Here is a 25,295-nt window from a genome sequence, read left to right as displayed (position 1 = left end):
GCTAGCGACTTTTGGTCAATCATGTTTTTTGTGTTTTTGTAAGGCATCCTTTGACTCTACGACTTCCACAGCCGTTCCTCTGTCCCTTCGATCATGAGGAATCATTCTTCTTCCTGGCTCTACCTCTTCACACTTCAAAACGCATCCTTGTTATATAAATGCCCGCCTACAACATGGCACAAGGAATGATGGCTGTTTCCCAACGGAAAATGAACTGATAGCCTCTTTTCGAGTGAAATCCACAAAATAACGCATTTCGGGCTCGTAATAGAAATACACAAGAAAATCACTATCAGGCGCAAAATCCCGAACTTCAAAGTCTATGAAATCGCCCCTATAAACCCATCAGGTTCGCCATTCTATCACAAATCACTATCGTATGGCATAGGGCTTAAAAACCCAATACACGGATAATACATAGAAAATTCAAAAAACTAGGATTTCAAATTTTATTAATCAGGCTTATAATTCCCATCGGTTTCGGGCCTTATTGTCTTATCGCAAGTCGAATGCCCAATGACCCTTTGTATCGGGGATCACCGATCACTCGATCACCTATATCGATGTATCGCTATCGGCACATCGCAATTGCAATGGCCCCGGGGGTTCCTTCCTTTGGCTATGTCGTCCGCTGATCTACTAATCCACCGATCTGCTGATCCACTAATCACCGATATCTCCCATCGCATATCGCATTGGCGGGGTCCATATCCCTGCTCCTCCGATCACTCCGATTGCTGATTACCACAATCGCTAAGTCTGGGGTCCCAATATCACATACATGCTTTTCTCTGATGTGATGAGTCGGAGATCGCTGATCGAGGGTCCTTCTGCCCTGGCCTTAAGTCCACCCTTTGAACCTTTTGCGATGTGATTTTTCCTTTATAAGGCCTTTTATGCCATTTTTAGGAGAAATGCCTCCTTTTTCAAAGGACAAAGGCAATCTTCCTTTTGCAATAACTTCATCATTCAAAGTCCGTTTTAGTCCATTCAAATTACATCAGATTCAGAATGAAAAGAACTATGCAATGGGACTATTTCAAGGAGCATCCTTGGACTTTCATTTTCCTCTGTGAGGAACACTTTAGACTTATAAGTCTATCTAAGATCTATTTTGGATCAAGAGGCTACCACATAGCAATTGAATTGACATGCCAATGTGGCATCAAGCAGGTTCTTAATCATGTGGCATGTCAACATGGCAGGATGATGTGGATTGGAGTATCGATGTAGCACTGAAGTGGAGGCCAGGCGGCATGCAAGATATTGGGGATATGGATGTCAAGATGCCGAGCTATCAATATCATGAGATCTTAACTCAGTTTCTATGGGACCTCGTGGCTCGACAATTGGCCTATCAGAGGTTGATCTATCAGCGTATTGAGTGTTGGCTTATCGTCATGTTAGGTGATAGCTATAAACAAAATAAAAAATGAAGTAGCATTATATATGATGAGCCTCATCATTGAGTAATTATATGGGCCTTAAATGGCCTTAATTCACCTCCTAGCTTAGTCAAACCAACTATTCTTAGAACTTATTGCATATTTTTTATTATATTTTGTTTATGAAATGAGTTAGAGTTGGATATTTGGCTTTGTGGTCTAAAGTGCATGTAATGCAGGAATAAAGGATAAAAGAAAGGAAAAATGCAGGCATAAAGGATAAACGCAAGGAACTATGGAAAATACCTTGGTCAAAACTCGAATGGGACAAGGGAGAGTAATTATAGGAGGTAAATCCTCCTCATTTACTACCCCTCCATTAGAATATTCCTCCATCATCGGAGTGCAAACAACCATCACTTTGAAGACTAGAAGACAGCCGAGCAAGTGAAAGTGACAGAAACCAGTTTATCAGATGTATAAGTAGAGAGGCTTAGGACCTCATTAGGATTCAAAATTTCATTGTAAAACTCTAATTTATTTATGAGTTGGAAGAGACTTGTAACAGTTGTTTTGTAATCCATGGCTTTCATAATGAGAATGAGTTATGTTTAAGACAACTCTGAGTTAACTTAGAAGGCTGAAGCTCTTGGGTTAGGGCCCGACCCGAGCAGCTAAAGCTCCTCTTTATTGTACTGTTATGCTAGCATAGATTCCTGGTTTTCATTGTTCATTTGCTTAAGTAGCATAGATTTCTGTTTCTGTTCATTTGCTTAAGTAGTTTCCTGGTTTTCTATTTATTTGCTTAAGTAGTTGCACTTTTGTTACAACAATATAGCGTAGATTGTTCATGGTTTTTCTGTTCAGTTGCTTCAGTAGCTGCATTTGCTTCAGTTTACTTCCATTTGTGCCTTCTTTCAGTTCACAGGTTAGTTAGAGGAAAAATATCACTATCAGGTTGTGCATAGGTGTCTCGGCCTCATCTCCTCCCTCTGGGACCATGACTTGAGGAAGGGACCCTTTAGCAGCCCCAAAAACACAGGTTTCTGGTTCTCGCATGAGCTAGGGAGTTCGCTGTTTGATGCAGTTATTTGTTCACCCGCACTGGTTTTCTCTGTCGTTTTCATTTAAAACTGCCTTCAACACATTCCTCATGCATTGCTTCCTCACTGTCCAATCACCAACAAACCTTCACAATCACCGTCCGATTCATTATTTTCTCGAACTGCTGCCTTGCGTGGAGTCCACCACTTGCTTTATGAGCTTTAATATCCACCGTCGATCTGTCTCTTGATCTGACGACTATCACGTCACCGGTCACTTTATGCACTTTAAATCCCCACCATCGATCTGCCTCGCCTAATCTGACATCTATTGCTTCACTCGATCACCAACTAGCTTGGCCGATCTCCACCGTTGATCAGCCCCACCTGATCCAACAACTATCACGCAATCTCGCACGGATTAGTGCACGAACTTTATCCGCCTGAGAGCATGTGAGAAAACTGGTTTTCTCGTGCTACGTGTTGCATAGTAAGACTAATCGCATGAAATTTCAGAATTCCTCTTACTGCCTTGAGGGCACGCAAGAAACTACTTACCACCTTAGAAACCTGCTCCATCATTTCTACACATTTCTTTATCCCGCAATATGATCTCCGCTGTCCATCTCTTGACTTCACCCGCGCGATAAGATCTCAGCCGTTCATTGCTCCTGTTAACCTCATCCGTCCATCTCTTGACTTAATCTCCGCGATTAGATCTCGGCCATTCATCTCCTGTTAACCTCATTTGTCTATCCACTCACTTAATCCCTTGCGATACGATCTCTGCCATTCATCTGCTTTGTTACCTTGTTCGTCCATCCATTCACTTAATTCCTCATGATACGATCTCTGACGTTCATCGTGTTCATTAACCCCATTCATCCATTTATTTGCTTAAGCCGTGCGATAAGACCACCGTCCATATTCTATTTGTTGATCGATCCAATGGTCCCTATGCACTACTGCATCCTTACGTCCTCCTTTCATTGATTTCGACCTCCGATTGCTCTTCTGCTTGAAAACCGATTTAGCTTAGTTTCCTTTGCTTACACCTTAGTCTGGTTTTGATGCTCTTTACCTCTGCAACTTAGGTAGCAGCATTAGATTAGTGTTAATTTAGCAATTCTGCCTAGCATAGCTATTTGGATGGTTAGTTAGGTTATGGTATGGTATAACATTTCATGTTGTTTTCTTCAATACTGCAGTAGAAGTAGCTCTCCCTTAGGATAGATTTGCTCTTCTTCCATCAAAGAGTTAAGCTTCTTCTGACCCTATAGAAGTCTGGCTTGGAACCCCTGGGGTCTCTTGCCAGATGAGCAGTGACAACAGGCAGTACCTTCACTTTTAATTGTGCATATAGCATTGTCACTGTAATATCCCTAACCCAAAATATTCCTCAAACCCCAACAAAACTCCAACCAAATATGTGCAAATGATATAATAACCCAGAAGTGATAAAATAACAGTGGAACAACATATAATAATGTAAATCGGAAATATAAGCAGATACACAAGAAATGCAGCGAGAAATGCTAAGCCATTTTATTATACTGAGCAATAAATGAGTACAAGAGGTGATTGGACAGATGGAACCTCGACTTGCATAAGGAAAGTGAAGAAATACTCTCAGAATGACAAGAATGGCCTCTCTGCATGGATGCTGTTGTTGCTGCTAGAAAACAAATGATGATTTGGGGTTGCTCCCCTCCTCGGAAAAAGTTAAAACTCTGGATTCGGGCTCTACTCAAGAAACCCAGAAAAACCTAGAAAGCTTTCCTGGAATGGCCTCACATTGATCTGCGTCCCAGCTGCTGGGAAACTGTCGTGCTACTGCTGCTGCTGGAAATCGAATGAGGATTTGGGGCTTCTTCCCTCCTCAGAAAAGGCTGAAACTCTGGAATCAGACTCTACTAAAAAAACCCAGAAAAACCTAGAAAGATTTTCTGAAATGGCCAACCCCCGAAAATCACCCCCTTGGGGTTCTGCGTAGTTCTTCAAAAACACTAATGAAACTGCTGCTGAAATGATGATGAAACTGCTGCTAAAATGCTGATGAATCTACTACTGGAATGCCAATGGAAATACCTTGCCCAAGCATGTTAGAAAATTATATATTACGGAGCAATGGAACACATAAAATATTGCAGAAATATAAACACAGAAAATGCACAAAACAAGAGAGACACAGATATACGTGGTTCACCCAATTTGGGCTACGTCCACCCTGAACAGCCAGTCCTTCCTTTCTATTATCCAACAAAATGAAGAGACACAACCTACAACAACTCCGCTGTAATATCCTCTGTTTTCTCTCACAGTATCACCTCTCTATTTCTCGCTCACAGAATACACATCTATCACACAACCTCAAATACAATACCCTCATACAAAAGAGGGGATGCCTTCTAGGGCAAAAAAACCTAAACTAAACATAAGTTCTACCGTCAGATCATCCGCCTAATGAACGGCCCAGATTGACTAGAAATTACTATACTTTTACAAGGCAATTTTACAGTTGTTTTTAGCTTCGGGGGCGCTGCCCCCGAAACCCCCTGCCAGGGGGGGCTCCCAAAGGTTGCAGCCGCCCCCCCCCGGACCCCCCCTGCAGCGAATATTTTACGGGTGGCGTTGCCGCCCCCATTTCGAACTGGGGTCCTATGTGGCGATACCTTTGAATATAGAAGATAATCAAGCTCCACACCCAACAAAGCAGGCACTCGAAGTCCCCCGGGGCTAAGGGTGAGATCTCTGAACAGAGACTAGCTAAGCAACCAGCGTGCTCTAAGTCGAAATGACTATCACAAATGCTCATAACCATAATGATCCAAAATGAGGGAGCTCCTCTCTATTTTATAGCCTTTGCCTCTCACAATCCCTAGGCTCACCTCCTCTTGCGTGATTCCCATCTTGCCATGTGTTCTTCCCTCCTGTGCAGTCCCTTCATGTGTCTACGTGGGCCCCATTTCTGCGTCCCCCTTTGGCCCCCTTGGTTCCCCCTTAAGTCACAACGTTGTGCTACCTAGGAAGTGACTTTTTATTCTAAAGTGAGTCATGTTCCCCCTTCCTCACTTTTTATTTACAAATAACTATAGAAGGCAAAAATCGAACAAAATCGAATATTCCAATTAGCCATAGCTAATTAGGAATATTACAGTCTCCCCTGGCAAAATTTTGCTTGTCCTCAAGCAACAGAAGTGATGGATGTTGTAAGATCTCCTCACTCTCCCAAGTGGCATCCTCATCTGGTAAATTCTTCCACCTCACCAAGAATTCCCGGACCGTCCTGCTCGGCAACTGTCTCTCCCTAGAGTCAATGATAGCCTCTGGCTATAATACCAAATGCCCCTCATCATCCATGGGTGGTAGCTCATCCGTCACGGTCACCTGCTGCCCCAGTGCCTTCTTTAGGCATGAAACATGAAAAATGTTATGAATCTTGCTGCCTTGGGGCAACTCCAACTCATATGAAACCTGTCCAATCCTGCGTATCACCCTGTATGGCCCATAAAAGCGGGGCTTGAGCTTCTTAGCCCCCTTCTGCTTCAACGATGGCTGTCAGTATGGCTGTAATTTTAGGTAGACTATGCTCCCTACCTCGAATTGTCTCTCCACCCGACCCCTGTCGGCATACAACTTCTGCTGGTTCTGTGCTGTAGCCATGTTATCCTTGAGAGCTCGGAGGATATCCTGACTCTCTTGGATCCAAATCTTGGCTCTAGGAGCCCTACTATCACCAAACATCACGGCGACAAAAGATAAAGGATGATACCCATATAAGGCATAGAATGGTGACATACCAATGGACATGTGATGCGAAGTATTGTAACAGTACTCCCCCAGATGCAACCACTTCAGCCATGCTCGATGCTGCCCACTGACATAGTAATGCAAGTAGCCCTCCAACCACTTATTAACTACCTCTGTCTGTCCGTCCATCTGTGGGTGATAGCTGGTACTCGGTGTCAACTCTGTCCCTACCAATCGGAAAATCTCCTGGAAAAACCCGCCCATGAAACGACTGTCCCTATCATTGACGATGGTCTTAGGAAGACCATGTGGCCTGAAGATCTCCCTGAAGAACAGCTTGGCCACCTGTGCTGCTGTATAGTGTGCGGATATGGCAAAGAAATGTGTGTACTTCGTCAGTCGATCAACGATGACAAAGATACAATCCTTGCCCTGTACCATGGGCAACCCTGTGATGAAATCCATCGAAATACTCTCCCATTTCCCCTCCAGAATGGGAAGAGGCTGCAATAATCCTGTGGGATGGCTCATCTCTCCCTTGTTCCTCTGGAAAACATCGCACTCCTGGATGTGTTGGAGTACATCCTCCTTGAGGCCCTTCCATGAGAACCTCTCCCTAATGGCCCTGTAGGTTTTGGTAAAACCCTGATGTCCTGCCAATGGGGAATCATGTGATGCCTGGAGTATCTTCTTCTTGACCTGAGACGCCTCAGTCAAGAAGATCCGGTCCCTATAGTGGATGATCTCATTGACCACCCTGTACCTGTCATCTGCCACCTGCCCATCCAGAACCTCACATTCAAATCTGTCCTTGGAGTACTCTACTAAGAGTTGAGCCCTCCAATCTGTATCCAAGCTCATAAGAGATGACGTGGCTGGCCTACGTGAAAGAGAATCTGCTACCACGTTTTTCTTACCTTTGACATACTCAATGTCAAAGTCATATGCTTGGATCTTACTGATCCACTTTTGCTGCCTCTCCTGTAGCTGCTTCTACTCCAAAAAGAACATGAGGCTATTGTGATCAGTCCTCACCCTGAACCTATTGCCTACCAAATACTGCCGGTACTTAGCTAATGCATGCATGATGGCCAGCATCTCCTTGTCGTATATGGAATACAACCTCTCGTGCGGAAAGAGCTTCCGGCTCTCAAATGCTATAGGGTGACCTCCCTGCATCAATACTACGCCGATCCCCTCTCCCGACGCATCACACTCCAAAACAAATGGCTGCGTGAAATCTGGCAATGCAAGCAACTCCTAGATAGCCCGCTCAATCTCATCCCGATAGGCCTTGGGGTGCCTATAGGGGGTGGTAATCACGACTTGTATGCCCTACTCAAGCTCGATGGTGTGCTCAAACCCCCGATCTGGTGGCTGTCCTGGTGGAATCTCCCCAAACACTATGGCATACCGATCAAGGATAGACTATATCTCTGGGTGTACCGTCTGCCCTGTAGTTCCTGCCTCTGATGCACGCAGCTCCACTGCCCACTCTATGTCTCCCTTTCGGAAGACTGCCTCCATCCGATGAGCCGAGACAGTTTGAGGCAGATATGTGTGTTGTCCCCGTATCTTCTCATGCCTCCCTGTCTTCTCATCATCCCACTCCATCTCCAAGGTCTTCCAATCTGTCGTGGCCTTCCTTAGAGTGATAAGCCACTGAACACCCAGTATCATGTTGGTGTCCGGAATATCGACCACGAAAAAGTGGTCAGTCAATGTGTAGGTGCCCATCGTCACTGAAAGCTCTGGTACATAATGAGCACACGTCATGGTCTGATCTCCTAGGACCAAGACTGAAAACCAATCGAAGCTCTCTGTCTGTATACCTCTCTGCTCAACCATCTGGGCATTGATGAAGTTGTGGGTTGCCCCACTGTCAACCAAAACTGATACGCGCTGGCTACGTACTGTCCCTCGTACACGTAGCATCAGATACTTGGGAACTCCCTGCAATGCTGCAAGGGCCCCTCTGGTGGGTGAAAAATATGCACCACCTGCTACTGGTGGTGGAGGTGACAAAGGTCCCTGTATGGCATGGCTATCTTCTGCCTCCACATCCTCCTCGTCATCCTCTTCTCCACTGCTCTCGGAGAAGACCTCAATAAAATGTGCTTTACCAGCAGCACATCTGTGTCCTGGTGCCCATGGCTCTTGACAAGTGAAGCACAATCGCTTCTTCTTTAGCTCCCTCCTGGCATCATCGTCAAGATGTACTCGTCTTGGATTCCCCTTTAGAGGTGGAATCCTCACATCCTTCCCCTTAGACTAGAAAGTCTATCTCTGGGGTAAGGTGTCAGGGTCTTGGGTAAGACATCCTGTAAGTCCCAGGTTTTGCTGATAGCGTCCTGGAGCGTAGCTGGTCTAGTGGATCGGACTAGACCCCGAAGTGGCTTTGCTAACCCCTCAACATACATATAGACACTCCGTGCCGTCGAGAGGTCTGGCACCATCACGGAGACCCTCAAGAAATTTGCAATGTAGGTCTCTGGGCTCCCTATCTGTTTGAGCCTCGTCAGCTCAATGAAATGCTGCTCTGGATCCCTCCGATCAAATTGCTCCATCGATATATTGGTAAACTCGGCATATAACGTCACTGTGGAGTGCCCTAATGTAACCATCCCATGAAAACACCAATCCTGGGCCTCGCCATCCAAATGCAACGTTGCCACCTTGATGGCCTCTACCTCCGACATAAGGTTAAGCTGGAAATAAATGTCCAGCTTCTCCACCCAATACTTTGCCGAACTGTTTGATGAGCTATCAAACGTAGGCAAGTGGAATCTGCTTGCTGCACGGTCGATGTCGTCATCATGGTAATGCCGGTACCCTCTGTGATGATCGCGGGTCTGCTATCCCGCTGGAGTTGAAAAAAATCTCTGAATGAGAGGGCTTCCTTGAACTCCTACCCATAGGCTTGGTACTCTACAAAATAATCGCCCATATTCCTGAGCTCTGCCTCCTGTTGGGCTGCGGCCCCCATGTCTGCTCCTAAGAAGGTGGGCATGGTAGAGCGTGTAGGGGCATATGAGTCCCCCTGCTGCGCAATATCACGCTGCTCTAGCAAGTGATGGGATGCATCTGATCCCTCACCAATCTGAAAAACTCGTGGGCTTTCCCGCTGTCTGGCCTCTACTGCCGTGAATCTCTGCCCCATCACCTCAATCTGCCTTGACAGATCCTACACTAATTTGAGGAGCATATCTGCAAATCTCATCCTGTCCTTGTCTGCCATCTGCTCTGCGTCCACTACTGGCTCTCTCTGTTCTGCTTCTACCACAGGTTCCTCGTGTTCTGCATCTGCCACAGGAACACAATCTCCCTCTCCTTAGGTATTATCTAACCTATGCCCAGTGTCTCTGTATCTCTGACCTCTGTAACAGATATAGGGTTTTTCCCCCGGTGTCATAGATTGCTAGCTCCACAGGCTGAGCCAGATCTATGCTCTGATACCACTATAATATCCTTAATCCGGAATATTCCTCAAACCCCAGCAAAACTCCAACCAAATATGTGCAAATGATATAATAACCCAGAAGTGATAAAATAACAGTGGAACAACATATAATAATGTAAACCGGAAATATAAGCAGATACACAAGAAATGCAGCGAGAAATGCTAAGCCATTTTATTATACTAAGCAATAAATGAGTACAAGAGGTGATTGGACAGATGCCACCTCGACTTGCACAAGGAAAGTGAAGAAATACTTTCAGAATGACAAGAATGGCTTCTCTGTGTGGATGCTGTTGTTGCTGCTAGAAAACAAATGATGATTTGGGGTTGCTCCCCTCCTCAGAAAAAGCTAAAACTCTAGATTCGGGCTCTACTCAAGAAACCCAGAAAAACCCAGAAAGATTTCCTAGAATGGCCTCACACTGATTTGTGTCCCAGCTGCTGGGAAACTACCATGCTATTGCTGCTACTGGAAATCTAATGAGGATTTGGGGCTGCTCCCCTCCTCAGAAAAGGCTGAAACTCTGAAATCAGACTCTACTAAAAAAACCCAAAAAAACCCAGAAAGCTTTTCTGAAATGGCTGACCCCCGAAAATCACCCCCTTGGGGTTCTGCGCAGTTCTTCAAAACTGCTGCTGAAATGTTGATGAATATACTGCTGGAATGCCAATGGAAATACCTTGCCCGAGTAGGCACTCGAAGTCCCCCGGGGCCGAGGGTGAGATCTCCGAATGGAGACACTCAATGCACTAAATAGTGCTATAGACTAGCTAAACAACTAGCATGCTCTAAGTCGAAATGACTATCACAAATGCTCATAACTAGAATGATCCAAAATGAGGGGGCTCCTCTCTATTTTATAGCCTATGCCTCTCACAATCTCTAGGCTCACCTCCTCCTGCATGATTCCCCTCTTGCCATGTGTTATTCCCTCCTGTGCAGTCCCTACATGTGTCTGCGTGGGCCCCATTTCTGCATCCCCCTTTGCCCCCCTTGGTTCCCCCTTAAGTCACAACATTGTGCTACCTAGGAAGTGACTTTTTATTCTAAAGTAAGTTATGTCCCCCTTCCTCACTTTTTATTTACAAATAACTATAGAAGGTGAGCAACCTTACATATTTGAAGAACCTACTAGGGAAGAAGAAGAGGAAGAACCCATTCCTATTGAACCAATGGCTGGAAACCAAAATGACAGGGGAGATAGAGAGAGAATTGAGAGTGCCTTCCCCATTAGGGAAACCAATGGGGACACTAAGATGAAGAATATAAGCCCCTCTGCTCTACCTCATTTCCATGGCCTGACCACAAAGGACCCTGAAACTTTCATATTTGAGTTTGTTGTTATATGCTGAGCCTATGACTATACAGATGATGTGCAAAAGTTAAAACTGTTTCCATCTACTCTCAAGGATGCAACATTGTGTTGATTCATGGGTTTACCTGGAGATAACATCACAACTTGGGCTCAGATGCAACAAACTTTTAACAACAAATATAGGGACTACTGTAGGTCAAAGGATACTAAAGAAGAGATTTTTAGGATGACCATAGGCCAGGATGAATCCTTAGAAGACTATGAAGAAATATTCCAGCTCAGCTACAAAAGGGCCAGGTGCACACTTGACCCTAAATCACTAATGCTGGTCCTGCTTAGAGGAGTAAGGGAGGATCTTCTAGATACCTTACATATGATAGCAGGAGGAGATGTCTACCAATTACCCTATGAGGATATTAAGACTGTCTTTAGAAACCATTCTAGGGTAACCAGGAAAAAGGGTAGGGGTAGTTAACCTATGGCCAACACATCATCCTCCAACTTATCCATCAACAGTGAAATTGGAAATATGCTGGAAGATTTCAAAAGTGATATGCTACATAGACACCATGAACATCAAAAGGAAGCAAGAGGAAGTAGAGAGAGCCTTGGCCATATTTTGTCCTAGATGCACCATGAGGCATCCTAGGAATGAATGTCCATTGAACTGTATTAAGATTTGCTCAGTCTGTGAAGAAAACCACTCCACAGACAAGTGTCCTTCTTTACCTAGACCCAAAGCTATATATCAAGGAGCTGAAGGTGTCACTGAGCAGCTTTGCTACATCAACCAAAGGAGACTTCCTGGGCCTAGACCATACCAACAGGGTATGCAAGGGTCATCCCATGCATATTACAACCCCAACCAAACCAAAGCTATACCTTCTTGGGGACCCCCTACTCATCCTTCTTGGTCGACACCCCCTTCTAGGTCCTATGCATCTAAGTATCAATCCTAGCCAGCCAGCCAGTCATTTCAACCTTATGTTCAACAACAACATCAGTGGAATACCCCACACCAAGGGTGGAGGCCCCAATTCAATAATGTTCCAGCCCTATTGCCTCCACCACCTACCCAACCAAAACTCCTGCACTCTGCTCCACCCAAGCAACTCCAGATGCCTGCCTAGCCAAATCCGAACCCAAACAATAGGCAGGCTCAACAAGCATACAATGGAGAGACATCATACCCAGCTTATGCTGTAGAAATCCAGGAGATCAACCTAAGATCTGGGAGAATTCTCCCTGATAACCAACCTCCCTCTCCACATGGGGAGGTTGAGGAAGAAAGAGAGGAAAACAACCTTAAAGTAAATCCACCCTTTCCTGAGAGATTAGCCCAACCACTCCAGCCTACCCCAGAAGAAACTAAACTTCTGGGAGAATTGAAAAATCTATGTGTAAATATCCCCCTTCTTTAGGAAATCAAAGATGTTCCTATTTACAATAAGTTGATTAAGGAGAAGTGCTTCAAGCATCCAGGAAGAAGAAAAAGGGATGCCCTACTAATGGGCAGTTGTCTGACTTAATGATGGGGCAGGTAATATGTCCAAAATATTTGGACCCTGGAAGCCCTGTAGTAGATGTGCACATCAATGGCACCATTGTCCCACACACTTTGATTGACCTTGGGGCTGCCATTAATGTGATGACCAGGGACACCATGCTCAAGCTCAACCTCCAACGGTCATTGAGGAAGACCACAACAGTTCTGCAAATTTTAGACCGTTCCAAAGTCACCCCTGAGGGAATTGTGGAGAATGTGATGGTCTCCATTGACTCTTGTGAGTACCCTTCAGATTTCCTAGTTCTCCAGCCTAAGGCTAAGCTTACTGGTCACCCTCTCATCCTTGGGAGTCCATGATTGGCCACAACTGATGCTTACATTAGCTACAGAGCTGGTAATATGACCATCAAGAATGGGTATATGTTCAAATAGTTAGTCTTATACCCTCCTGCTCAACCTACCCTAGAGCATGATTTACCTTTATGGTTAGAGGAGGAGGAAGAAGATGAGGTTTTTTCTGCCCAACTTTATGTTTTGGAAGCAACCATAGGAGGAGGACAACAAGATGAGGATGACTTAATTGAACACCTACTCCAAAGTCCAACTCCTAGTTCATTACCATTAGAAGAGGAAGTAAGGGAAACCCAGAGCAATCATCCAATTGACTTATGCTTGGCCAATTCCAACCCACTCCATGTCAAAACCATAGAATTTGGCCTAGAGAGAACTTTGAAAATTAACCCATCTCTTTCTGCTTTAGAAGAGGAAACACTATGCAACATGTTGAGAGAACACCTAGAAGCCTTTGCTTGGAGTTATAAGGAAATGAAGGGAGTACACCCCTCAATGTGTACTCACCACATATACATCAAAGAGGGTTCAAACCAGTCAGGCAACCACAAATGAGGATGAATCCAACTCTTAAAGACATAGTCAAAGAAGAACTGCAAAAACTACTAGATGCAGGATACATTTACCCTATCTCAGACAGTGAGTGGGTCTCTCCTTTAGTGTTAGTTCCCAAGAAAAATGGTAAGTGGAGGATTTGTGTTGATTATAGGGATTTGAACAAAGCCACAAAGAAGGATCATTTCCCCTACCCTTCATTGACCAAGTGCTAGATGGCCTGGCAGGGAAGAAGTTTTTTTCCTTCCTAGATGGATTCAGTGGGTACAACCAAATCCAAATCTGCCCAGAAGACCAAGATAAGACCACATTCACCTGTCCTTGGGGTACTTTTGCCTATAGGGTCCTTCCTTTTGGCCTATGCAATGCTCTTTCCACCTTCCAGAGAGTAATCTTGAGTATTTTTGCTGAATTAGTACATGATGCTGTGGAAATCTGTATGGATGATTTTACACCTTATGGCTGTGATTTCCAGGAGGCCCTGATTAACCTAGGCAAAGTATTACACAAATGCATTGAAATGAATTTGTCTCTCAGTCCAGAAACATGTGAATTCTTAGTGACTGAAGGGACCGTGCTAGGTCATTTAATATCTCAGCAAGGACTACAGGTGAACCCAAACAAAATAGCAATCATCCAAAGGGTCCCAACTCCCCAAAAGTAGAGAGATGTCAGGAGTTTCTTAGGGTTAGATGGATACTACCGGAGGTTCATAAAGGACTTCAGCAGTTGGCCTCTCCTTTGTTCGGGTTGTTGGCCAAAGATTTCGAGTTTATATGGTCAAAGAGCTATCAAGAGGCCTTATACATTCTAAAGGGTAAGTTAACCACTGCACCAATCGTTGGAGGCCCAAACTAGGCCCTCCCTTTTCATATTCATGCTGATGCCTCACACAAAGCCATAGGAGCAACCTTAGGTCAGGAAGAGAAGAAATTACCCTAAGCCATCTATTTTACCAGTAGGAACCTATCAAAGACTGAGCTAAACTATATTGTGACTGAAAAGGAACTCCTGGCTATTGTGCATTCGTTAAACAAATTTAGGCATTACATTACATGCTATCAAACATTTGTGCATATTGATCATGCTGCAATCAAATATTTAATGAATAAGCCAGATGTGAATGCTAGAATTATAAGATGAATTCTTTTATTACAACAATTTGATATAACTATTGTTGATAAGCCTGGTAAGGAAAATGTTGTTGCTAACATTCTATCTAGAATGAATCTGCCTACAGGTGAAGAAGGAATGGTGGATGACCAGTTACCAGATGAGCATCTGTTTGCTATTTCAGTTCTCTCCCCATGGTTTATTGATATAGCAAACTATTTGGTATCAGCAAAGTTCCCACCAAACTTGCCCTCCAAAGAAAAGAGCAAGATAGTAATGAAAAGCGCCCCCTTCACCTAGATTGGGGGTAATCTGTTCAAACTTGGCCCAGATAAAATCTTAAGAAGGTCTGTAAGGGAATAGGAAGTCTTTAATATCCTTCTGACCTGTCATGATGGGCCTTGTGGAGGTCGCTTTGCAGCAAAGAGGACATCATTCAAAGTGTTGCAAGCAGGATATTATTGGCCTACTCTTCATTAGGATGAGAAAAAGTAAATTAGCCAGTGTGATCGGTGCCAAAGGATGGGAAAGCCTACTCCAAGAGATGAAATGCCCCTGCAACCTCAAGTGACTTTCAAGCCATTTGACAAGTGGGGCATGGATTTCATTGGGCCTATCAACCCTCCTTCAAAGCAAAAACAACACATCATTGTGTGCACTAATTATTTGAATAAGTGGGCTGAAACCAACGCAATTAAGGCAACAACAAAAGAAAAGGTGGCTGAGTTCCTAAGGGAGAATATATTCTACAAATTTGGGTACCTTAGAGAGCTAGTCACAGACCAAGGTAGCCAGTTTACCTCCAGCATGATTGAAGAACTGCTCAACCATCACAAAATCAAGCATAGGCCCTCCACTCCTTATCATCCACAAGCTAATGGGAAATTGGAGGTGACCAACAGGGCACGAGAGAACATCTTAACCAAGGTAGCAGCAGGAAGGATTGGATAGAAAGACTAGTTGAGGCCACCTGGGACTATAATACAACATGGAAGACCACCACTGGAATTACACCCTATGAGATGGTCTATGGGAAAAAGGCTTTGCTGTCCATTGGGTTTGAATATAACACATTGAGGATGGCATCCAACTAGATTTGGATCTAAGCCATGCATAGAAAGAAAGGTTGTTACATTTGAATGGCTTGGATGAATTTAGAATGCAAGCCCTCCTACATACAAAGATAGTTCAACTTCAGAGGAAGATCTGGCATGACAAACACATTAAGGAGAAGCAATTTCAAGAGGGAGACTAGGCATTGTTATATGATTCAAGGTATAAAGACTTCAAGGGCAAGCTAAGGACAAGATGGCTCAGACCTTATGTGGTGGAAAGATGCCATGACAATGGTTCAGTGCAAATCAGAACTATTGATGAAGAAGCCATTCCATTGCTAGTTAATGGACATCGATTGAAAATGTACAAGAGGCCTTTATCAAAACAAGAGTTCATAGACAATATCAATAAGAAAGTGATGATGGTGGAGCAAGTTCCATCTCCTCCCTCATCAGGACACTGAAAAAGAAAAAATAATAAGGATTCAGGTGAAAACCTCCATGAGGCGCCTGAGTCCCATCTTTGGGTTGAAAACCTCATGAGGTGGCCCAAGGGTGAGAAGAAATGAAAAAGGGTAAGAAGATCCCTGGGTGAAAACCTTCCTTGAGGCGACCAGGGCAGATATCTAGGGTGAAAACCTTCCTTGCAGTGACCAGGGCAGATAACTAGGGTGAAAACCTCTATGAGAAAGACTAGGTGTTTTTCAAAAAAATATATAATAATAAAAAAGAAAAAAAACATAATTGCTATTTGCAGGTGGGTGAAAAAGACAAGAAAGGAGCAAAGCAAAGATCCAAAGGGAACCCTGCCTCACATATATTCATCTTCTCCACTCCTTACCATGCATCCCTCCATCAATTCCATTGTTTTTCACTTCATTGCTTCAATTCAGGTGAAGATTGTGTTTTCTACAGAATCACCTCAACCATTACCATCATCCCTGCATCCACATACACTCCTACTCCCTCTGTCCATTCATTACAACATCCTCACAGCACCAGCCAACAACATGATCAAGAAATTCTAAGGGAGACACCAAACATTGCCAAGTGGTAACCAGGAGCTCCACAGCAGCAACAACATCAAATCCAGGAGCTCCACAACAACAGCAACATCAGATATCCGGTCACAGACAACTCTAAAAGCCAAGAAACCATCAATAGACAGCAGAGGAGGAAGAAAAATGACCATCAACAACACCTCTGATCTTTGATAACTGCAACATGGCATCAAGACCACATGTAAGTATCCCACTCATTCACTCATATGCATCATTTGATCAAAAGTTGTAAAAGTTAAGAGGTATTTGGTTTATAAGTGAAAAGGTGGCAAAAAAGAAATTCTTTTTAGAAGGTGAAGAACCCACAAAGGACAAAAATAGAGTAAGGAGGGACAATCTGCCATACCCATGGAGTGAGGTAGGCTACCAACTCATTAAATATATCTCATATGAGGGTAGATACAGTGTTGTTTATGGCTACCATTTTAGGATGCTTGAAGAACTAAGATTTGGGGTAGAAACACCAGTTCACCAAAGACTCAACATACCCTATTTCTTGATGCAATCACTCATAGACTCCAACAAAAAATTAAAGGAAGGGAATTCCCAACAGTTGGCTCACCATGGGTTGATCATGATCCTCATTAAGGATTCCCTCCAAAACCTTAGGATCCCTATAAAATGGTCAGTCTTCAGAGACTTACTAGTAGAGGATGACATCAAAACCCTCACCTATGATGTTAGTCCTTCTGTCAGTGACGAGAAGGCAAAATAAGAAGAAGCAGATACAGAGCTAGATGGGGAAGAGATGGATGAAGAAGAAACTAATATAGAGGAACACGATGAAGCAAAAGGGAAGGAGGATGATGCTGAGACATCAAGAGGAAGAAGGCATTGAAATAGAGGAGAAAGAACAACAAAAGGCCATCCAGTGTAGGATGCCAGTTAAATCCTATGCTCCTTACCTCAGAGAGAAATGGTTGCAATTTCAGATTAAAACACTAGCACAAAGGGGCACCATGCCATTTTAGGATTGCAATTAGTTTAGTGATCTTTGTGATCAAAGTGCACTAGAGGATAGGGCCAAAATGGCTGAGTTTTACTTGCACAAGATGGCCCTCACAAACATGAATATTTGGGATCCTAATGTAGAGCTAGGAGATCTACAATTAATGGCTTTGGCATCATCGATGAAACATGAGAATTTAAGGGCTGCAGAGATGAAAAGAATATTGGCCAGAGAGAAAAATGAACCTCTTTTCATCAAATCTGAACAATCAAATCCCATGTCCCTAATCAACACCCATAATCTAGTTGCAAATGATCCTCAACTGGCACCTAGATATCTTGTTGCCCAAGAGCAAGCAATTTCACATTTTGAGGATATGTTTAGGCTGCTAAGAGATGATAATATACATGCCTACTAAAGGAGATGGGACACACTGCCACAGAACTTGAAGATCAGAGAATATCACTTCCCTCAAAGGTTGAGAGAGGCACTCAACAGGACACCTATGTATAAGCAATCAATGTAAAGGTTGAAGGTCAATTGAATAGGCCTAAAACTCAGTCCACCACTACTCCTAGGGATGCTAGAAGGGAGAAAAGAAGAAGAGGAAAAGAGACAGTGGGAAGAAGTAGAAAGGAAAGTAGGCTTCTGTAAACAAGAAGAAGAGACCAAAACATAAGCATGGGACGTTAGAGAGGCTACCAGAGCCATAAAGGACATGGACATTGACTAAGTTTCTCAGAGGATGAGAAACACTTTCAGTAGGGGGTGATGATGAGCCTCATCGAGTAATTATATGGGCCTTAATTGGCCTTAATTCACCTCCTAGGTTAGTCAAACCAACTATTCTCACAACTTATTGCATACTTTTGATTATATTTTGTTTATGAAATGAGTTAGAGTTGGATATTTGGCTTTGTGGACTAAAGTGCATGTAATGCAGGAATAAAAGCTAAAAGCAAGGAAAAATGCAGGCATAAAGGATAAAAGCAAGGAACTATGGCAAAGACCTTGGTCAAAACTTGAATGGGACAAGGGAGAGTAATTATAGGAGGTAAATCCTCCTCATTTACTACCCTTCCATTCGAATATTCCTCCATCATCAAAGTGCAAATAACCATCACTTTAAAGACTAAAAGACAGCCGAGCAAGTGAAAGTGACAAAAACCAGTTTATCAAATGTATATGTAGAGAGGCTTAGGAGCTCATTAGGATTCAGATTTTCATTGTAAAACTCTACTTTATTTATGAGCTGCAAGAGACTTGTCACAGTTGTTCTGCAATCCATGGTTTTCATAATGAGAATGAGTTTTGTTTAATCCAACTCTGAGTTAACTCAGAGGGTTGAAGCTCTTGGGTTAGGGCCTGACCCAAGCAGCCAAAGCTCCTCTTTATTGTACTGTTATGTTAGCATAGATTGCTGGTTTCATTTGATTAAGTAGCATAGATTTCTATTTTTGTTCATTTTCTTAAGTAGTTTCCTAGTTTTCTATTTATTTGCTTAAGTATTTGCACTTTCGTTACAACAATATAGTGTAGATTGTTCATGGTTTTTCTATTCAGTTGCTTCAGTAGTTTCATTTGCTTTAGTTTACTTCCATTTGTGCGTTATTTCAGTTCATATGTTAGTTAGAGTAAAAATATCACTATCAGGTTGTGCGTAGGTATCTTTGCCTCATCTCCTCCCTTTGGGACCATGACTTGAGGAAGGGACCCTTCAATAGCCCCTAAAACAGAGGTCTCTGGTTCTTGCATGAGCTAGGGAGTTCGCCGTTTGATGCAGTTATTTGTTCACCCGCACTAGTTTTCTCTGTCGTTTTTGTTTAAAACCACCTTCAGCACGTTCCTCATGCATTGCTTCCTCACCCTCTGATCACCAACAAACCTTCACAATCACCGTCTGATTCATTATTTTCTCCAACTGCTGCCTCACATGGAGTCCACCACTTGCTTTATGAGATTTAATCTCCACTGTCGATCTGTCTCTTGATACGACGGCTATTGTGTCACCCTCTCACTTTATGCGCTTTAAACCCCCACCGTCGATCTGCCTCGCCTAATCCGGCAACTATCTCTTCACTCGACCGCCAACTAGCTTGGTTGATATCCACCATTGATCAACCCCGCCTGATCCAACGGATATCGCACAATCTTGCACTGATTAGTGCATGAACGTTATCCACCCGAGAGCATGCGAGAAAAGTGGTTTTCTCGTGCTACGTGTCGCGCAGTAAGGCTAATCGCGTGAAATTTCAGAATTCCGCTTACTGCCTTAAGGGCGTGCGAGAAACTACTTACCACCTTAGAAACCCGCTCCATCATTTCCACACGTTTCTTTTTCCCGCGATATGATCTCCGCCATCCATCTCTTGACTTCACCGACACGATAAGATCTTAGCCGTTCATTGCTCCTGTTAACCTCATTCGTCCATCTCTTAACTTAATCTCCACGATTGGATCTCAACCATTCATCTCTTGTTAACCTCATTCGTTTATCCACTCACTTAGTCCCTCGCGATATGATCTCCACCGTTCATCTGCTTTGTTACCTTGTTCGTCCATCCATTCACTTAATCCCTCGCGATACGGTCTCCGCCGTTCATCCCGTTCATTAACCTCGTTCATCCATTTATTCGCTTAAGCCCCACGATAAGATATCCACCACCCATATTCTGTTCGTTGATTGATCCAGCGGTCCCTATGCGCTATTGCATCCTTACGTCCTCCTTTCATTAATTTCGACCTCTGATTTCTCTTCCTCTTGAAAACTGATTTAGGTTAGTTTCCTTTGCTTACACCTTAGTCTGATTTTGATGGTCTTTACCTTTGCAACTTAGGTAGCAACATTAGATTAGTGTTAATTTAGAAATTTTGCTTAGCATAACTGTTTGGATGGTTAGTTAGGTTATGGCATGGTATAGCATTTCATTCTATTTTCTTCAATACTGCAGTAGAAGTAGCTCTCCCTTAGGATAGATTTTCTCTTCTTCCATCAAAGAGTTAAGCTTCTTTTGGTCCTGTAGAAGTCTAGCTTGGAACCCCTGGGGTCTCTTGCCAGATGAGCAGTGACAACAGGGAGTACCTTCACTCTTACTTGTGCATATAACACTGTCACCTTCAAGTTTGTACGATTCGTAGGTTGATAAGTAAAGCTGGTAGCCCTGGGAGTTGCAACATTCTTGTTGCAATACCTAGGCTCATCAGTATATTTTGGTGGTAATTGAACGATGATAAGGGCCTCGTGCAAAAAATGCTAATGTGGAGAGTTGACATGGATATAGAGGCTACCACATGGCAACTGACTTGATATGCCAATGTGGCATCAAGCAAGTTCTTAATCATGTGGCACGTTGACATTGTAAGATGACATGGATTGGAGTACCGATGTAGCACTGAGGTGGAGGCCAAGTGGCATGCAAGATATTGGTGACATGGATGTCAATATTTCAAACTATCAATATCATGAGATCTTGACTCCTTAGTTTCTAGGGGACCTGGTGGCTCGATGATTGGCCTATCATATGTTGAGCTATCAGCCTACCGGGTGTTAGCTTATCATCATGTTAGGGGATAGCTATAGACCAAATAATAGATGAAGTAGCATTATATATCTGGGTGGTCGTTGAGCCCCAAGGGTTGGTAGATGGAACAACAATTGATGAAAATTCGAATTCCATCCATTGACGACTTGTTGTCAAGTTGGGAAAAAAGGAAACAAAAGAGTTTAAATCAATGAATTCATAGGTGAGGGGTTGATGGAAAATATGCCTGCCAATGATCTAGGCTAGCCAATGAGGTCCATTGAGGTGATGACACATAGTGGTTAGGAGCTTATGTGGCCATTTAAGAGTAGAATCATCAAATAGGCATCACTTCTTGTTTAGAGCTCAGTTTTGGGTAAATTTTATATCATTCAAAAGCTCTCGACAAATAGAAGATAATGGAGATATCATAAATAATTTTTAGGGAGGTTGAAGAAAGAGGAATTTTCATAATCCCATCTCCATAAAGTAACCTTGGAGGTTGTACCTAGTCACCTCAAGGCCCTAATCAAGCATTAGGGGGTTGGTTGTGTTACAAAATACCCCCTAAACCTAGACTACATTTTTTCTAAAGAAGTTTGGAACAAATCCAAAAATTGACAGGGACCTTTTTTGTGTGGGAAGGCGCCTCTATTAAAGAGGCTCTAAAATCTTGCATGAAAACCCAATATCCAAAAAAAATTATAAGGCTCTTCCCCTCTTAGTTTCTTGTGGCATATGGATTGCTTTGCACCATGGTATTTTTGAGAATATTCCTCCTCCAAAACATATTACGATTCAAAGCATTTCCATAATGGATTCATACCCACAATCAACTCACTAACCTCCTTCTAGTTATTGCATAGATGTTAAGATCTAGCACGACCATCATTTTGTTTTTTTTCAATGAGGCAACTCAAGGTGACCCTACTTTGGTAGGGGCTAAGGGATCATATATCTCTCAAAATTTCACATAAGGGATCATATATCTCTCAAAATTTCACATCTATTTTTCAATAAGGTCGAGATTGACCACAATAGCCAAAGCAAACTCTTATTAAACTTTCTTACAACTTGTTAGGAAAAGAGCAATACTCAGTTACATATCTATAAAGATTCTCAATTAATTATTAATAACATAAATAGTGTTTATTCACTAAAGAACTATATGCTTCAACCTCTCTTCCAAAACTACCTCTATCATATTTTGCTTGATCATCTACTACTTTATTCTCAAGACACTTATATATCGATTATGATTAATATACATTTTTATAAACCATGGTTTGTATTATTCTATGAATATGATTGGTAACATGTTTGTGTACTCTCTTGGTTATCGGTTAAAAAAATAGATTTGTTTTTTATGCATTATAATTTCATGTTTTTTAGTTGATTAATAATTTTAGGGTTTATTGAATACTAGCATAAATCTATTTTAAATACAGATTTAACATGAGTTGAAAGGGATTTAATTTTTTAACATATAATTTTTTTTATGAGTAGATATTATTTAAATGTTTTGTATAGTTTTTTTTTTTTTTTAAATCTTTTTATTTTGGTCCACATAAACAAAATTTCAACTTTAATGACAGACAAACAATATTACACATTATATTGGGTAGTAGAATAAACCTCTCAACCCAAAAATATTCAAAAACATCTATAAATATAATTTTATTTATATAAAAATAAAATCATTATTTTTTCAAAAATCTTTTACCACTTTCCAAAATAATACAAAATAAACAAATAAAGAAAAAAATATAATATAAATATCTTCCCTGCTATAATGTTCAATATTTTTACTATTATTATAATAATATCTCATAAATAAAAATTATTATTCATCAAATAAACAAAATCTCACCAATTCTCTATATAAAAATACAAAAATGAAGATAAAAGGGGTAAATCTTTTTTCGGTGTTTGAGTTTGTCAACAATGTTGATGCTCCCTGGGTCTTATTAATTTGGAGTGTACAATAAAAAGGTTCGGCAATATTTAGAAATTACCGAAAACCCTCTTCGAGGTGGGCAAGGCAAATATTTTATTCCTGCAATTATCTGGTATTTTTGATAGTTTGGGGTTTTATATAAAATAGAAATTTATATAAGTTGATTGGATTATGTAATGGTAGAGGTTGGTTGTATTTTTTTATAAAGTGAGAAAATTATTAAATTAGTATTGGGAATAGTTATTTTTGTTTGTATATAAGTGAATGTAAGTTGTTTCATCATTATTATTAAAGAAAAATCATGTTATTTGAAATGAATAATTGGTAGTCTATAAGAGACAAGTTTTCACTTCTATCATATACTTATGAGTCATAGGTTATTAACATTTTCTTTACGTCCAAAAAAAAATGAATTTTTAACTAAACAAAAACAATTTCTAAACAAATTAACCACATACGCTTGATATAAATTAAACAAACAAAATAATAATAATAATAATTTAATAAAATTTAAAAAAAATAAATCCAATTAAATTAGAATTGGTATTGGTATTTAAAATTAATAATTCGACATATTTAATAAATTAATATTATCATTGATTATAATAGTTATTAGATCACGAAATTTTAATATCGATTTTATTTGGATTATGATAATTTTGTACATTAAATCTGGTTGTATGGAAGAAGCTTGTACACGATCCTATTTTTAGAAACTTCTCGGCGAACTTTGGTTTTCCTAGGTCAGCGACTCGCAAACCACTGCCATGTTCTTAAAATTGAGTGACCATGATTTGAAACCTTTCATTCCAATCCCCATCCTCCCGGGAATGCTAAAATGCTCAAAACATGTCTCCTAAATGCCGATAACGATTCATGTCCAACTTTACCTTTTTATTAACATGAATTTATTATTGTGATGTGATTATCTTTCTAAGCGTAAAATTATTTTCATTCTTCATTATAATTTGTATATGAAAATAATGATAATAAAAACAATAATTAAATAAAATTATAATTATAAAATTTATGTTGCTATTATTGTTGTATTGATTATGATTATTATTGATTATAATTATTAGAATACATTCTTCCCAAGTTGTTTACATAGAAGAGGGTTGTAGGGTGTAACCACAAAGGAGGTGTAACGATTATCATGTAATTGGTAGTAGAAATAAACCAAAGATTATGTTAGGTGGGTTGAAACTACGAGATCATTGTTGCATCAAAGGGAATGGTTATTATATAGACTTGAATTCCTAGAAATGTGGTTAGTACATAATTTGTTGCAAGTTAACCAGTGCATTCAGAGATCAAGCATGTTTTTGTCGTTGCCAACGATGTCATCACAATTGGGCAGCACGAGAAGCTCTCAGCCATGGCTAAGAAGATGGGTTTGCATGCCCGAATGACAAAGGGTTTGAACGAGAAGCTCACAACAAGGATTTAGTTCGACGGAATTGCACCTTTAGTGGGCATTAGTTTGCTTTCTCTTGAAGGTTTGAAGAAATTTGTCCAGCTTCAAGATTTGACCAAGCATTGGAGTTCTTATTCTCTTAAGAATCTTTTCTGCGACTCGGATGAGGGTTTTATCCCATATTTGGTAAACATTTTGATCTTTGTACAACCATTCTTAGGGGGTTCCTTCTACATGGTCGAGCAAACCTCAGATTTCGTCTCTTCACTTGCCACTTGAATGAAGGATTGACTACGAATCTCCTTTGGCAGTTTCTGGTTTGTATATGGCGGAAGGCAATTTCAGGACCTGAAATCCCTTAGAGAATATAACATAGTCAAGGATGCCTCTATTTCTCTAATCACCAGATTGAGAGGTAGGGCCAAAGGATGGGATGTGCCTTCCTCCTCCCAACCCAAGACTTTTAAGGAAGTCCTAAAGTCAATACACTCATCTTCGAACCCCAAATATCTATCAGGCCAACATTCATTGTGGATCAGGCAATGGATACCCCATCTCTTGAAGTGAAAAATGTTATAACTAACTTATGGCTACAAATAATAAGCAATAGGTGATTACTTGTCATTTTAATGGATTTTGGCACTTGAAATTAGCTATGTGGGAATGGTTACATCAGAATCGGTCACAAAGCACAACGTTGTTACTCTGCTCAAAAGGATTCTTTGTGGTGTTCTTACAAAATTTAGAGGTTTGACAAAAGGTTTTTCACTAGGGACCCTAGTTTTGGGGTTATTCTGGCCTCTTAATGCAACCATGGTCTCCTGATTTTAATCTTATTGCCATGACGTCTCTAGC

This window comes from Pinus tabuliformis, chromosome 8, assembly GCF_031772625.1.
Source record: "Pinus tabuliformis cultivar Carrire ecotype Pingquan chromosome 8, CPIR1, whole genome shotgun sequence".
NCBI lineage: Eukaryota > Viridiplantae > Streptophyta > Pinopsida > Pinales > Pinaceae > Pinus > Pinus tabuliformis.
Note: the sequence above shows the minus strand (reverse complement) of the source record.